This window comes from Dendrobates tinctorius, unplaced genomic scaffold (assembly GCF_039654945.1).
Source record: "Dendrobates tinctorius isolate UK_male_01 unplaced genomic scaffold, ASM3965494v1 ptg000207l, whole genome shotgun sequence".
Classification (NCBI taxonomy): Eukaryota; Metazoa; Chordata; class Amphibia; order Anura; family Dendrobatidae; genus Dendrobates; species Dendrobates tinctorius.
This window is the reverse complement of record NW_027361874.1, coordinates 709,665-723,805: the sequence shown is the minus strand read 5'-3', so window position 1 is coordinate 723,805 and position 14,141 is coordinate 709,665. Positions and strand designations below refer to the sequence as shown.

General features: G+C 42.3%; 1 long non-coding RNA gene across 1 annotated transcript; it reads left to right on the top strand.

The window, feature by feature from the left end:
* Positions 1-701: 701 nt before the first annotated feature.
* Positions 702-1,902, top strand: LOC141057984 (uncharacterized). Its single transcript, XR_012222061.1, has 3 exons — positions 702-740; positions 831-888; positions 1,335-1,902. It is a non-coding gene; the product is annotated as an uncharacterized lncRNA (long non-coding RNA).
* The last annotated feature ends 12,239 nt before the right edge of the window (positions 1,903-14,141 follow it).

Here is a 14,141-nt window from a genome sequence, read left to right as displayed (position 1 = left end):
TATAAATATATTTTTTCTATTTTCATTTTTTATTTTTCATCCATTTTTGTTTTTCTTTTTATTCTTTCCCCTTTTTTATTATTATTATTATTATTATTATTTTTATTTTATTCCCTTTTTCACCCTTTTTTTCACATTTTCTCTCAAATTCTATCATTAATTCATTTTTTTATTTTTTATTTTTTTTATTTTTTGTTCTTTATTTTCATCTTACTATTTATTTTTTATTTTTTTAATTTTTAAATTTGTCTACTTATTTTTTCAATTTATTTTTCCCATTTCATTTATTTTTTTCCATGTTTTATTTTTTCCCCTTTTTCCTCCCCCCCTCTTTTTTACCTATATCCCTTCTTCTTATTTATTAACCCGCTTTTCTTATCTTTCTTTTTCTTCCCCTCTACTTCTTTTTTATTTATTTACACATTTCCAACTTCATTCCTTCCTCTCTCTCATTTATCATAAACTGTTCTCTCCCCTTCTCACCCCTCCCTCTACTACTGAGTCTCTCCTTCAACAGTGCAGGTAGTGACTTCTTCCAAACACACACTGCCCTCAGCCTGACCTCCCCCTGCTCTCCCTCCCTCCCTATGCTGCAAACCCCATACAGACGCCAGGACGCTCTAGCCACGTTGGCTTTATGACGTCATCATCCTGCACCTTCTTAATACACATATATATACCGCGCTTTCTTGAGCACACACTGACAACACCGCAGGTCCAGGCTGCTCCCATGCCATCAGGTCAGCTCTGCAGCACCACCTGGTGCATAACATCTCCTTCTGATCCACTTTTTTCTTCTCCACATTCATTTCTCATGTTTTCTCCTACAGCCCCTGTTTGGGACTTCTGAAAATGCTCTAATTAATCTTTTGCTTGACACTACTTGAGGTTAGTACTCAGTATATCTGCCTTATTTGCCTGCCTTGTGTTTCCACCACCCCTGTTATTTCATCATGTACAGAGACAATACTATAATATGTCTCATCTAGGTCTGCTGCTTATCCCCATTGTTACTCCTGATGCCTAGAATGTTAAAATTGACTTGTGGCCGATAGTCTCTCTAGCACTTGCTTAATTTAATTTTTTTACTCTCTATATGACATTTTCCTAATTGCCTTATGTTGTTGTGCTTAAATTTGTATAGATATATGTTTCGCCTTTAGGGGTTTTTTTTGCACTACTTTTCTGTTGTGTTTTTTTGTTAGTATTTTTTAAAAAAAATATTTTTTTTAAATTTTTTCACATTTTTCTTATGTTTATTTTTTCTTTTCCAGCTTTCCGCGAGTTTGTCATCCATATTCATTGTTGTAATTGCTTTTTATTTTATTTTGCAGTATGGTTTGAGAAAGGCCTCTTAGTAGGTCGAAACGTAACCATAGTATACTCATATCCTGGATTACGATATTATACCCACATTTTGGATACTTCTTTTGTCTGCGGTGTTACACTATTTGATGCATTTGAAATAAAATAAAAATCCAAAAATTTCACAAAATCTTCAAGATTTTTTGCAAGATTAATCCACACTTGAGTGCGACTGTTTATCTACTGACTACTGTTTGTGGACCCTCCACGTACAGTCAGCACCTATCTGCTCCACAGCAAGAGTGCGCGTCTTTCTTCTTTTGCCAGACTCCACCACTCACATCCCACACGCACACCAGTAGTGTAGCAGAGCAACCTTTGTGGCTCCCTGCTTGGAACACGAAGAGTGCTGGGAGGTGGAGCTTAGACTGCACAAGAGAGCGGGAGAATGTTAGGAAGTGGTCAGTCTGTGAGAGAAGCGCTAGAAAGGAAACGTTCAGAACAGGCACATGAAAGGGAGTGCTGGAAAGGTTAATTCCATCTGCCTGGGAGTTGTCTGTGCCAAAACCGTGAGTAAAAGAACTGGAACTGCATTCAGCTGTCTCCTTGCCTCCTTCCTGCTCCAACCCACTCAGCACTGCTACATCCCTGTGCCTAACACTGCACCCTTTCCCTCAACACCTATTACTACTGCCCTGGGACTACAGCTCCACCTGTGGGGAGCATCAACATCATTGCTGCACCACACCATCTGTCCCAGAGAAGCAACCCTGCAGCGCTGGTCAAACTGACCAGAAACCACAGGTGGCATCACAAATCATCTCAATAAATAACTTTATCCCCATCACTCTACCCCTTTTACATTGACCGCCTGAGGCCACGGACCGGGTCACTGCCACTGTGACATCTCCCATTGACATCAACGGGCCCAGTACCGAGTACCCCACGGCCTCTGGGGGTGAGTCAATGACTTTAACTGCTGCTCCAGAAGACTTAACTCTATTGGAATATTGTCATATCCAGGTGCTTTGTTGTTTGACAAAAGTTTTAACCCAGCAATGACTCCGTCTTTTAGGATGCTTGGCTCTCTATCATTTCCAGTCTCATTTTCTTCCCGTATTACTGAGTCATTTTTGCAGAGGTGCTTCATCTTTCCTTGATCTGTTCTAGCTCAGTTATTTCATTCCCATTGGTATCTTTCAACATACACACTCTTGGTTGAAAATTTTGTCGCATCTCTTTAATCTTTAGGTATGCCTTCCTGGTTTTGCCCCTCAGATGTTCTCTTTCTATCTCTGCACATATCGTTTGATAATAAAGTTCATTGTCTGCTCAAATGGCTCTCTTTAGGCTTTTACTAATGTTTTCTTCGTTCTTCTTGTTACATTTTGCCATTCATCTTTCTTCAATGATCTTTATGATCTCTTCTGTTAACTATGGCTGTGGGGGTCTCTTCTGTCTCATACTTATGTCTTACTGGCTTCTTCAGTAATAATAGTCTTTATATGTGTCCATAATTCTTCAGGTTTTCTTTCATCCGTGTCCAATTATGTAAATCGGTTCCAAAAAACTTCAGGTATCTTGGTCAAATCGAAGTTAGAAATGGCCTTTTGTCTAGCTCGTTTTCACAGCTTGACTCTAATCTTTGCTGTCAGAAGTTCATGATCTGTTCCACAGTCAGCGCTTGACCTTGTTGTAACGCCGGTGTTTGTGTCTTGTTTCCCCGGCATTACTCTGCATGTCTGTGCAATTACCTTTTGCTCCTTTCCCCCTAATCAGCTGGGATACTGTACATGTGTTGTAATGTCTTTGCTCCACTGTTCCTGGATGGGCTCTTCCTCTGTGTTTCTGGGGAGTCTCAAGTCTATTTGTGTTCCTAGACGGGCTCCTCCTCCATGTTCCTGGGGAGTCTCCAGTCTTGTTTCCTGGTGACGACTCTGCCTGTATGTCCTGGATCTGACCAGCTGATGTCCTGAGCTGCTATGTTGATGTTCCTGGACCTGTGCTGTCCGTGTCTTGCCTGTGTCCCTATGTCCAGTCGGTGTCTTGATATCCAGTCCGTGGTCCTGGTGGTCCAGCCCTTATTTCAGAGTCGGTCCCACTCGTGTTCCTCGACGGATTCCTCCTCCATGTTTCTGGGGAGTCTTCAGACTTGTTTCTCGGTGACGGCTCTGCCTGTGTGTCCTGGATCTGACCAACATATGTCTTGAGCTTCCATGTTGGTGTTCCTGGATCCGTGTTTTATCTGTGTCCCGATGTCCTGCCTATGCCCTGGGGTCCATCCTGTGTTAACGTCTGTCCAAGGTCGGTGTCTGATGTTCTTATGCTGTGCCTGTGCTATGCCTGAGGCCTGAAAGAAAGGTTCTCCTGATATGCCCGTGCCAGATGACCCTTGACTGCATCAATCCGTGATAACCTTCTGCCATTGTCTGATGTTTGGAGACCTGTGATGTTCACCCTTCCTTGATGTGGGGAATTGGGAGCCTCGCATTATGTCTTGAGTTCTGTGTGATGACTTTATGTAGTAAATTTTATGTTTCTTCTTAACTGAAGTTGTGCGGTGTCATCTAGTCCTGCATGTCACCACCTTGCCCACATGCTCAGCTGCCACAGAGCCCAGATGCTGCCCTTCCCTAGTCTGGGTAGGCCCGAGTCCACCTCTGTGGTCCAGTGGGTCCACATTCCATTACCAACTGGGATGCACGCCCCATTTCATCATGGCCTGGCGGCGTGGGAGCATAAGCTAGCGAAGCTAAACCGTGTCTGTCCATCCATGACACTTGTTTTCACGGAAATGATCAACGACCTCCAACTTTGGCGAACACATATGTAGTCAATCTGATTCTTTTAGGCCCCATCCAGTGATGTCCATGTGTAGAGTCTCCGTTTGTGATTTTGGAAGGTTTTCACAATGGACACTTGATTTGTCGTACAAAAGTCAATTAATCTTCCTCCAGCCTCATTTCAATCACCAAGTCAAAAGTTTCCAACAACAGTTCCATTTTTGCCATGGCCTACTTTGGCATTCAAGTCTCCCATGATAATGAATAAGTGTTGTTTGACACTTTGTTGATTTCCTCTGGAACTTGATCGTAGAATAGTTCAACGTCCTCTTCCTCAGCATCTGTTGTTGTTGAGTAGACTTGTATAACTGTGACATGGCTTGGCGTTCCTTGTAGGCGTTACAAGATGACTATCACTGACTGCATTGTACTTCAGGACAGTGTCAGCCAATCTTCAGTTAAGATTAAAAGCAACTCCGTTTCTTCTTTGATTATCCTTGCCAGAATAGTAGACCCAATGTTTGTTTGGAAATGTCCAAATTGAATCCATCTTAGTTCATTTAATTCATTACTTCTGAGTAAATTGAGCCCTGTTCTGTACATTTTGGCCTTGACCATGTCGAAGGCTTACAGGTTTTAGCCACTACAATAAGTACAAAGCTATGTTAGCAAGCAATGAAAGGAACTAGAGAACCACAACCACTCCAGCTAATCTCTTGGAGTGCTGTAAGAAGGGCCACAAACAATCTGCCATTTTTTGCTGATCCTTAAGAAATGCCATCATTATTCTAGTCCTAGGAAACCCCATTAATATTATAGAAAAAAATTACACAATAGCACTACTTGAAAAATCCATAATTAAAATTGTTACTGAAAGGGGTATTATGGTTTCAGTAAACATAGATTTTTTTGGCATGTGCACATATAGTATGTGTTCGTCACATGAACAGAACAAGTTTATAGATTGTGGGATCTAATAATAAAGTTTGGCTTCTCTTGTTAAATAGATTTTTGTGGAAAAATACCCTTTTAAAGTGTAAAGTACCCCTCCAGCATGCTTTTCTTTATTTCACTGCTGGAGTGGTGCTTAAAATCTAAGTCCCCTGCCCCCTGTCTCATACTCGCCTTCATATACTTGAATTGAGAACTTCTGACGAAGCTTCTGAGTTCCGGACACTGTAAAACTGCACTCATAAGATGGTGACGTGGGACCAGATTAGGGTCGAAAAACAGTGAAGACGCCGAAAAGTGAGTATACGACCAGGGACAGGAGACTTACGCTTAAAGCACCACTCCAGTGGTGAAAAAGACTCATCTGGATTAGTACTTTAAAGAGTTGCCATAATCTCTACTTGCAGTCAATGAAAGAGAACTTCAATTATCTACTTCAAGTACTTACGGTATACATTTGTCGTAGACTTGTAAAGATCTCATAAGTGCACAGTTTGCTACAAGACAATCACAGTTCACAACAAAAAAATAATTTCATAGACTTCCCTTTCTGTTAAACTGAAATTACCAGAGGACCTTTTTTGTTTGAGGGAATCTATAGCTCAATTTATACACTTAAGGCCTCTTTCACATTTCAGTTGTTTGCCGTCAGTCAAAATCTGATATCGTGACGGACTGACGGATCTGCCAAAAATGTGAAAAAGTGGATGATACGGATCCGTTTTTTGACGGATCCGCTGTATGGATCTCTATACTGATCTGTCAAAAGCCAGATCCGTATCATCCGTTACATTCATTTTTTCCATCCGTTGGATCCATTTTTCGACGGATCTGTTTTTTCCATACCTCCCAAATGGGAGGCTCCCAAACGTGATAGGCTACTGAAAACTGCTCCCAATGTGATTTGCTACTGGAAACTACTGGAAAATTATATATAGGGTGTTTTAACATCCCATCTTTGAAAGGTTGTAGAGCAAGTGGCAGAGAAGGAGTTATAGCGAAGATTGTGAGCATATGTGTGGGCTTTGATTTTGAGGCCAATTGTTTGGCAATGATTGCTCGGCACGAGGAAGCAAGACAGCGCATCCTGCATTGGTGAAGGAAGAGACGTCTGTGGATTCATCCTGCACAGCGAATGACCCTTGGAGTTTTTTCAACGCTGTATCTTGAATTGAGGCATAACCCAGAGAAGTTCTTTAATTATGTGCGGATGAGACCGGACCACTTCGAGATTTTGGTGAACCGTGTTGGAGATCAAATCCGGAGAAAGGACTCCTACTTGTGGCGGTTTTCAATATCACCGGCGGAGCGTCTGATGTTGATCCTTCTGTAATTTTTTTTTAATGGTTTCTGATTCTGCCAACTTCTAGTGTAATGTTGTTGCTGGTAGTTTGTATTAATTATTGTTTTTGCCTTTTTTTTTCAGATTCCTTGCAACTGGAGAATCCTTTTCCTCCCTCCATTACCAGTTCCGGCTGGGGATAGCAACATTATCCGAAATAGTACAACAGACCTGCCAGGCATTGTGGGATTGTTTACAGGATGAGTACATCACACTTCCAACACAGGACAGGTGGATGGAGATTGCTGACAAATTTCAAGAAATATGCCAGTTTCCAAATTGCGCTGGTGCAGTGGATGGGAAGCTCATAAGGATTGTTAAACCTGTTGGATCTTGTTCAGAATGTTTCAATTATAAGAAAAAAAATTTCAATTGCACTGATGGCCATTGCAGACTCAAAATGAAAATTCATTGCGGTTGATATTGGTGCGTATGGTCGATCAAATGATTCCCAGGTTTTTAAGATGTCTGCAATGGGGCGTCGTTTATATGTAGAAACTTTTCAATTCCCACCTCCAAGACCATTCCCTGAAACCTCAGGCCCACCAATGCCATTTGTGTGTGTTGGAGACGAAGCATTTTGTAAGGTACTCCTGGGGTGGACCCACTAGACCGTGGCAACGAACCTCCCGAGGGCGAGCTGACCAGGTGGACCACCCCCTATACAGGGAGTGTATGGGGCAAGCCCACGGGTAACTATCACCACGGTAGCCGGTACCCGGGGAAGTATAAGCGGACAGACGGGTAGATCCAAATAGCAGGCACTGGACAGACGACACGGCTCGGAGACACAGGAGAAACGGCACGTCTTGGCGAGACAGGAGGGATGGCACGGCTTGGCGAGACAGGAGGGATGGCACGGCTTGAAGACACAAGAGGGAAACGGACGAGGACGGATGCCACAGAACCTAGGAAAGAGAGCACAAGAGGGACTGGGTAAATGCACGGGAGAAGGCTAGGGAGCACTAGGAGAGCGGCCAGAGTCACTAGCAAGTTCTAGTGATAGTCAGGCATCGTCTCCAGAAGGAGGCGGCCTGATATAGGAAGAGAGAAGGGCTTCCAGGTCATAACCTCCAGCTGGAGGAGGAGATGCGCGTCCTCAGGTGGGGGAGGACGCGCGCCCGGCCATAGCGAGGAAACGCGCCCGCCGAGGAGGAGGAGCGGGAGCGCGCACCAGGGGGCTGGACCGAGGCGGCCGTGGACGGGAGACCGGGAGAGACCGCGCCGAGGCCTGCAGCGGCCGGCGCGGCAGCGAGGAGACCCCCGGAGCGCGGGTGAGCCGGGGCCGGAGGGAGGTAAGAGGAGAAGTCCGCGGCAGCTGCCGTGTGACACATTTCAACTTTCAAAACATCTTCTCAAGCCATACGGGAGTACTGGATTGACGCAAAGGAAAAAAATCTTCAAATATCGCTTAACAAGAGCACAAAGAGTGGTGGAGTGCACTTTTGGGATTTTAACTACAAAATGGCGAGTCCTGTTAACTGCTATAAAATTGAAACTGAGACTGTGGATGAGGTTGTGAACGCGTTTGTGCTCCTGCACAATTTTGTCATTTCCAAGGAACCAGTTTCCATTGATGAAAATGTGTCGGAAACCACCTTGTGGGATTATCAACATACAAGTGTCTGGAGTACTGTGTCAGTTTCCAAAATGAGGGATACATTTGCAGACTACTTTCTCTCCCCCTGAAGGAAGAGTTGACTGGCAATATGATATGGTTTAAAATATGTTTTTTGCAGATTATACCATGGTTTCTTTTTATAACCACAACTTTGTAAGTTTTCCCTTTTTTTTTATTTTTGGTACCTGTACACCAATTTATGTACCTTTACACCTTTTGTACCTTTACCAAAGTTTTGTATGTTTTTTACCTGTACACCAATTTGTGTACCTTTACACCTTTTGTACCTTTACCAAAAGTTTTGTATGTTTTTTACCTGTACACCAATTTGTGTACCTTTACACCTTTTGTACCTTTACCAAAAGTTTTGTATGTTTTTTACCTGTACACCAATTTGTGTACCTTTACACCTTTTGTACCTTTACCAAAAGTTTTGTATGTTTTTTACCTGTACACCAATTTGTGTACCTTTACACCTTTTGTACCTTTACCAAAAGTTTTGTATGTTTTTTACCTGTACACCAATTTGTGTACCTTTACACCTTTTGTACCTTTACCAAAAGTTTTGTATGTTTTTTACCTGTACACCAATTTGTGTACCTTTACACCTTTTGTACCTTTACCAAAAGTTTTGTATGTTTTTTACCTGTACACCAATTTGTGTACCTTTACATCTTTTGTACCTTTACCAAAAGTTTTGTATGTTTTTTACCTTTTAAAGTTTTTTAACTTAGCACTACAAAAAAGGAAAGACAATAAAGGGGATTTGAACCAAAAAAAGGTTTTATTTACAATTTTATGTAAACAAAATTTTACAATCTACGGTACTGTTGGGTGGAGATATTACCGGAGGGGCTAACAGGGTGGACCACGTCGGGGGGGGCTGGGCAGATGTTGGGTAGGATCAGAAGTGGAAGGGGGGTGGAAAACAAGAGGTTGGTGTCAGGAAGTCAGGAACACCGCACTTCACTTGCTCACTGAGCCAGTGCGTGTGTCCTGCGCATGTCCTGAGTAAAGCGAATTGTGCTCAAAGATACCTGTGGAGCGGGCAGCAACTGAGTAGGTCCGTACTTCAGAGCAGCAGGATCTGAAGCACGTGACTGGTGGGGCGTGGCCTAAACTCCAGAGAGCTAGGAGCTGCAAGAGAACTCCTAGCAGGGTAACTGCGAGACAAAGTTACCAAGGGGCATAAACAGGGAGGATAGTCAAGACGTAGCCAATGAGTCATACTCAGAGATAGCTGCAAGGTACAAGAGGGGCGAGCAGAGAGTAGTCAGAGTAGTCAGATCACAGGCAATGAGTCATACACAGGGAGGGTAGCAAAGTACAGAATTGACAGGCAAACTCACAACGGGGAACAGAACCGGGTCAGAACCATGGCTGGGTCCCTCGAAGAATCTGTAAGTATAAAGACACTTGTAAGCTACTATACAAAAGATAAGTAAGCTTTCTGGTCTTTATACTTACATCACTACTTGAACTTGGGGCCTGGCTGGGTCGGTTCCGGCCTGGCTGTGTCAGTTCTGGCCTGGCTGGGTCAGTTCTGGCCTGGCTGGGTCTGTTGCGGTCTGGCTGGGTCAGATGTGGGTTGGCTGGGTAACTGGAAGGATATGCAAGTATAAATACACTTGTACTGATTATTTATGTGTTATCCACTGTTAGGAAAAAAAAATGTATGTTCGATTATCTTTGGATTTCAAACCCCCCCCCAAAAAAAAAATAAACCTATGAATGGTAACCCCCCTCTTTAATTTAACGGTTAAGATTGTTCAATGTTCATATGCACAATGCGCAGCCTTCCAAAAACCTCACCTCCTGTTCCCCTCCTCAAAAAAAAACATACCTTGCAAATACCTCCCACACCTCATTCCAACTTGATTTGCGCGATGCGCAACCTTGCAAACCCTCCACCTCCTGTATTAAAAAACACCTCAAAAAAATATATATATACCTTGCAAACACTTACCCTCCTGCCAACTTTAAATACCTAAATCCCCACTTGAAAGTCTATGTACCCTAGAGTTAATTTTTTTAAAACCTAGAAAAAATTTAAAATACCAAAGTTCTGCATTCCCCTTTTGTATATACTGTACTTTTTTGTTAAAAGAAATAGAACCTCAAAAACCTTTGTTTTGCATATATACCCACAATTTTAAAGTTACCTTATTTTTAAATGATAATATGGACAGTTTTTGGATACAGTTTTTATTAATTTTTTAGGGGGGGGGGGGTTTACTTTTTTTGCCAAGTAGGAGCTACACTGCTCTTTATTTGAAATACGAGTACAGTAAATGAAAAACAAAAAACACATGGCTGGACACACACTACACAGTCACACACAAACAGTCACACACACGCCACAGCACAGTTGAAAATACAAGTACAGTATGAAAAAATAATGGCAGGACACACACACGCCACACAGTCACACACACGCGACAGCAGTTGGAAATACAAGTACAGTATGAAGAAAAAAAAAACAAGGCAGGACACACGCACCACACAGTCACACACATACTACAGCACAGTTGGAAATACAAGTAAAGTATGAAGAAAAAAAAATGCAGGACACACACACCCACATAGTCACACACACCCCACAGCAGTTGGAAATACAAGTACAGTATGAAGAAAGAAAGAAAACAGCAGAACACACACACAGGCCACAGAACAGTTGGAAATACAAGTACAATATGAAGGAAAAAAAGGCAGGACACACACACGCTGCATTCACACATGCTGGCAAGACTCACGCTGGCTGGCAGGGCTCACGCTGGCTGGCAGTCTCTGTTGCTGGCACTGCCAGACTTGCTGGCAGTCTCTGTTGCTGGCAGGCAATTTTTGCTAGCAGTCTCTTGTTGCTGGCAGGCAATTGTTGCTGGCAGTCTCTTCTTGCTGGCAGGCTATCTCTTCTGTTGCTGGATGGCTGACATAATGAGGAATGAAGCCCACCTTGCAGGTTTATATAGTTTTGGGGCTATCTGGAAAAGTAGCGATTTTTTTTTGAGAATGCCAGTTCAAAAAAGTGGATTCCGCCGACAGATTCCGTCAAATGGCGGATGGCAACGGATCCGCCGCCCATAGGCGCCCATTATAGCAGATGGCGGACGGGGGCGCATCCGCTGTGATCCGCCATTTTGGCGCAGACAAAAAATGTTACAATGTCCGTCCACTCCAGACGGTGGACGCCAAAATTCTGGCAGATTCGCCAAATGGCGGATGGAATGGACGACCATCCGTCAAAATCCACCATTAATGCAAGTGTATGGGAAAAAAAGGCAGATCCACCAAAAAAAAAGGCGGATCTGCTTTTTTAAAAAAAAAAGGTGGATTTTGACTGACGTCAAACAACTGAGATGTGAAAGAGGCCTAAGCCAGTGCATTTTTTTATAGTGAATGGTAATACACTGATAAACCAACCTCTGGTTTAGCATTAGTATCAAAAATTATTTGAACAGCTACATGGTGCTTCTCCCAGTCATGTAGCTACAGTGAGGACGAGACACAATCTCAACATTGCTAACACGGCCTTGATTTATAGCCCAACAAATGACTCCAAAATTCTTTGTGGATTATTTCATAATCTGTTTCAGAAAAGTGGCAGCTTATTTTTTTCTTTTTCGGAACCTTAATTCTAGCAATTTTATTCTTATAGCCAAATAAATGTTCAATGAGAAAATTCTGGATGATTTTAGCCAACAGTAATAAGCATAGAAGAGGAAAACAAATTGCTTATCAAATAACAATATAGATCAAATTTAAAGGGCTTGTCTATATTTGGGGACATTTATTACTGAAATACAGTGGGGAAAAAAAAGTGTTTAGTCACCCACCAACTGTGCAAGTTCTTCCACTTAAAAAGATGAAAGAGGCTTGTAATTGACATCATAGGTAGACCACAGATATGAGAGTCAAAATGAAAAAAAAAAAAACAAATCCAGAAAATCACCTTGCCTGATTTGGCAAAATTTATTTTGCAAATTATGGTGGAAAATAAGTATTTGGTCACCTAAAAACATGCAAGATTTCTGGCTCCCACAGACTTGTAACTTCTTCTTTAAGAGGCTCCTCTGTCCTTCACTCATTACCAGTAGTAATGGCACATGTTTGAACTTGTTTTCAGTATAAAAGACACCTGTCCACAACCTCAAACAGTCATATTCCAAACTCCACTATGGTGAAGACCAAAGAGCTGTCAAAGCACACCAGAAACAAAATTGCAGACCTGCACCAGGCTGGGAAGATTGAATCTGCAATAGGCAAGCTGCTTGGTGTGATGAAATCAACTTTGGGAGCAATAAAAAGAAAATGGAAGACATACAAGACCACTGATAATCTCCCTCAATCTGGGGCTCCATGCAAGATCTCACCCTGTGGGGTCAAAATTATTACAAGAACGGAGAGCAAAAATAACAAAACCACACGGGGGGACCTAGTGAATGACCTGCATAGAGCTGAGACCACCGTAACAAAGGCTACCATCAGTGACACACTATGCCGCCAATGACTCAGCTCCGGCAGTGCCAGAAGTGGTCCCCCTGCTTAAGCCAGTCTGAAGTTTGCTAAAGAGAATTTGGATTATCCAGAAGAGTATTGGGAGAATGTAATATGGTCTGATGAAACCAAAGAAGAACTGTTTGGTAGAAACAAAACTCGTTGTGTTTGGAGAAGACAGAATGCTGAGTTGCATCCAAAGAACACCATACCTACTGTGAAGCATGGGGGTGACAACATCATGCTTTGGTCTGTTTCTCTGCAAATGGATCAGGACAACTGATACGTGTACATGAAAGAATGAATGGGGCTTCATATCGTGATATTTTGAGGGGAAACCTCCTTACATCAGCAAGGGCATTGAAGACGAAACATGGATAGGTCTTTCAGCATGATAATGATCCCAAGCACACTGCCAGGGCAACGAAGGAGTGGCTTCGTGACAAGCATATGAAGGTCCTGGAGTGGCTTAGTCAGTCTCCAGATCTCAACCCCATAAAAAACCTTTGGAGGGATTTGAAAGTCTGTGTTGCCCAGCGACAGGCCTAAAAATCACTGCTCTAGAGGAGATTTGCATGGAGGAATATGCCAAAATACCATCAGCAGTGTGCCAACCTTGTGAAGACTTTCAGAAAACGATTGACCTCTGTCATTGCCAACAAATGAAAATATTGAGATGAACTTTTGTTAATGACCAAATACTTATTTTCCACCATAATTTGCAAAATAAATGTTGCCAAACCAGACAAGGTGATTTTCTGGATTTGTTTTCTTATTTTGACTCTCATAGTTGCGGTCTACCTATGATGTCAATTACAGGCCTCTCATCTTTTTAAGTGGGAGAACTTGCACAATTGGTAGGTAACTAAATATTTATTTTCCCCACTGTACATGTTTCTGGCTAAAATAATTTTTGAAGAAAAAAAACCAGTGCTTTCAGACCTCAAATAAGGCAAAGAAAATAAGTTCATAATCATTTAGAAGCAACACTAATGTTTTAACTCAGGAAGAGTTCACAAATCAATATTTTGTGTAATAAACATGATTTTTTAAAACAGCTTTCATGCGTCTTGGCATGCTTTCCACCAGTCTTTCATACTGCTTCTGGCACAAAAAATTAAGTAGTTCTTTGTTTGATGGCTTGTGACTATCCATCATCCTCTTGATTACATTCCAGAAGTTTTCAATGGGGTTCAGGTCTGGAGAATGGGCTGCCCATGACAGGGATTTGATGTGGTGGTCTCTTAATTTTTGACAGAGCTGTATAGCACTATCTATTGCTGACACCTAAGTGAGTTAACCGAGAATTTAGTAAAAAAAAAAAAATTGTCTGCAAAGTTGGGCAAATACCTGCTGCACTAACATTGTCAGTCTAATTGTCTGCCATGTCTAAGGCCTCTTTCACACTTCCGTTTTTTACAATCAGTCACAATCCGCCAGGTTTTGAAAAAAAACGGATCCTCAATTTTTTTTTGAGGATCCGTTTTTTTCCCATTGACTTGCATTAATGGCGGATTGTGACGGATTGCTGTCCGTTGCATCCGTTTTTTGTGAGGATCCGCCAAAAGTTGCTGTCCGTCACCATCCTCAAAAATTTCAAAACGGAGCTTGTAATGTTTTTTTCTCTGGCGGATCCTGCAAACAC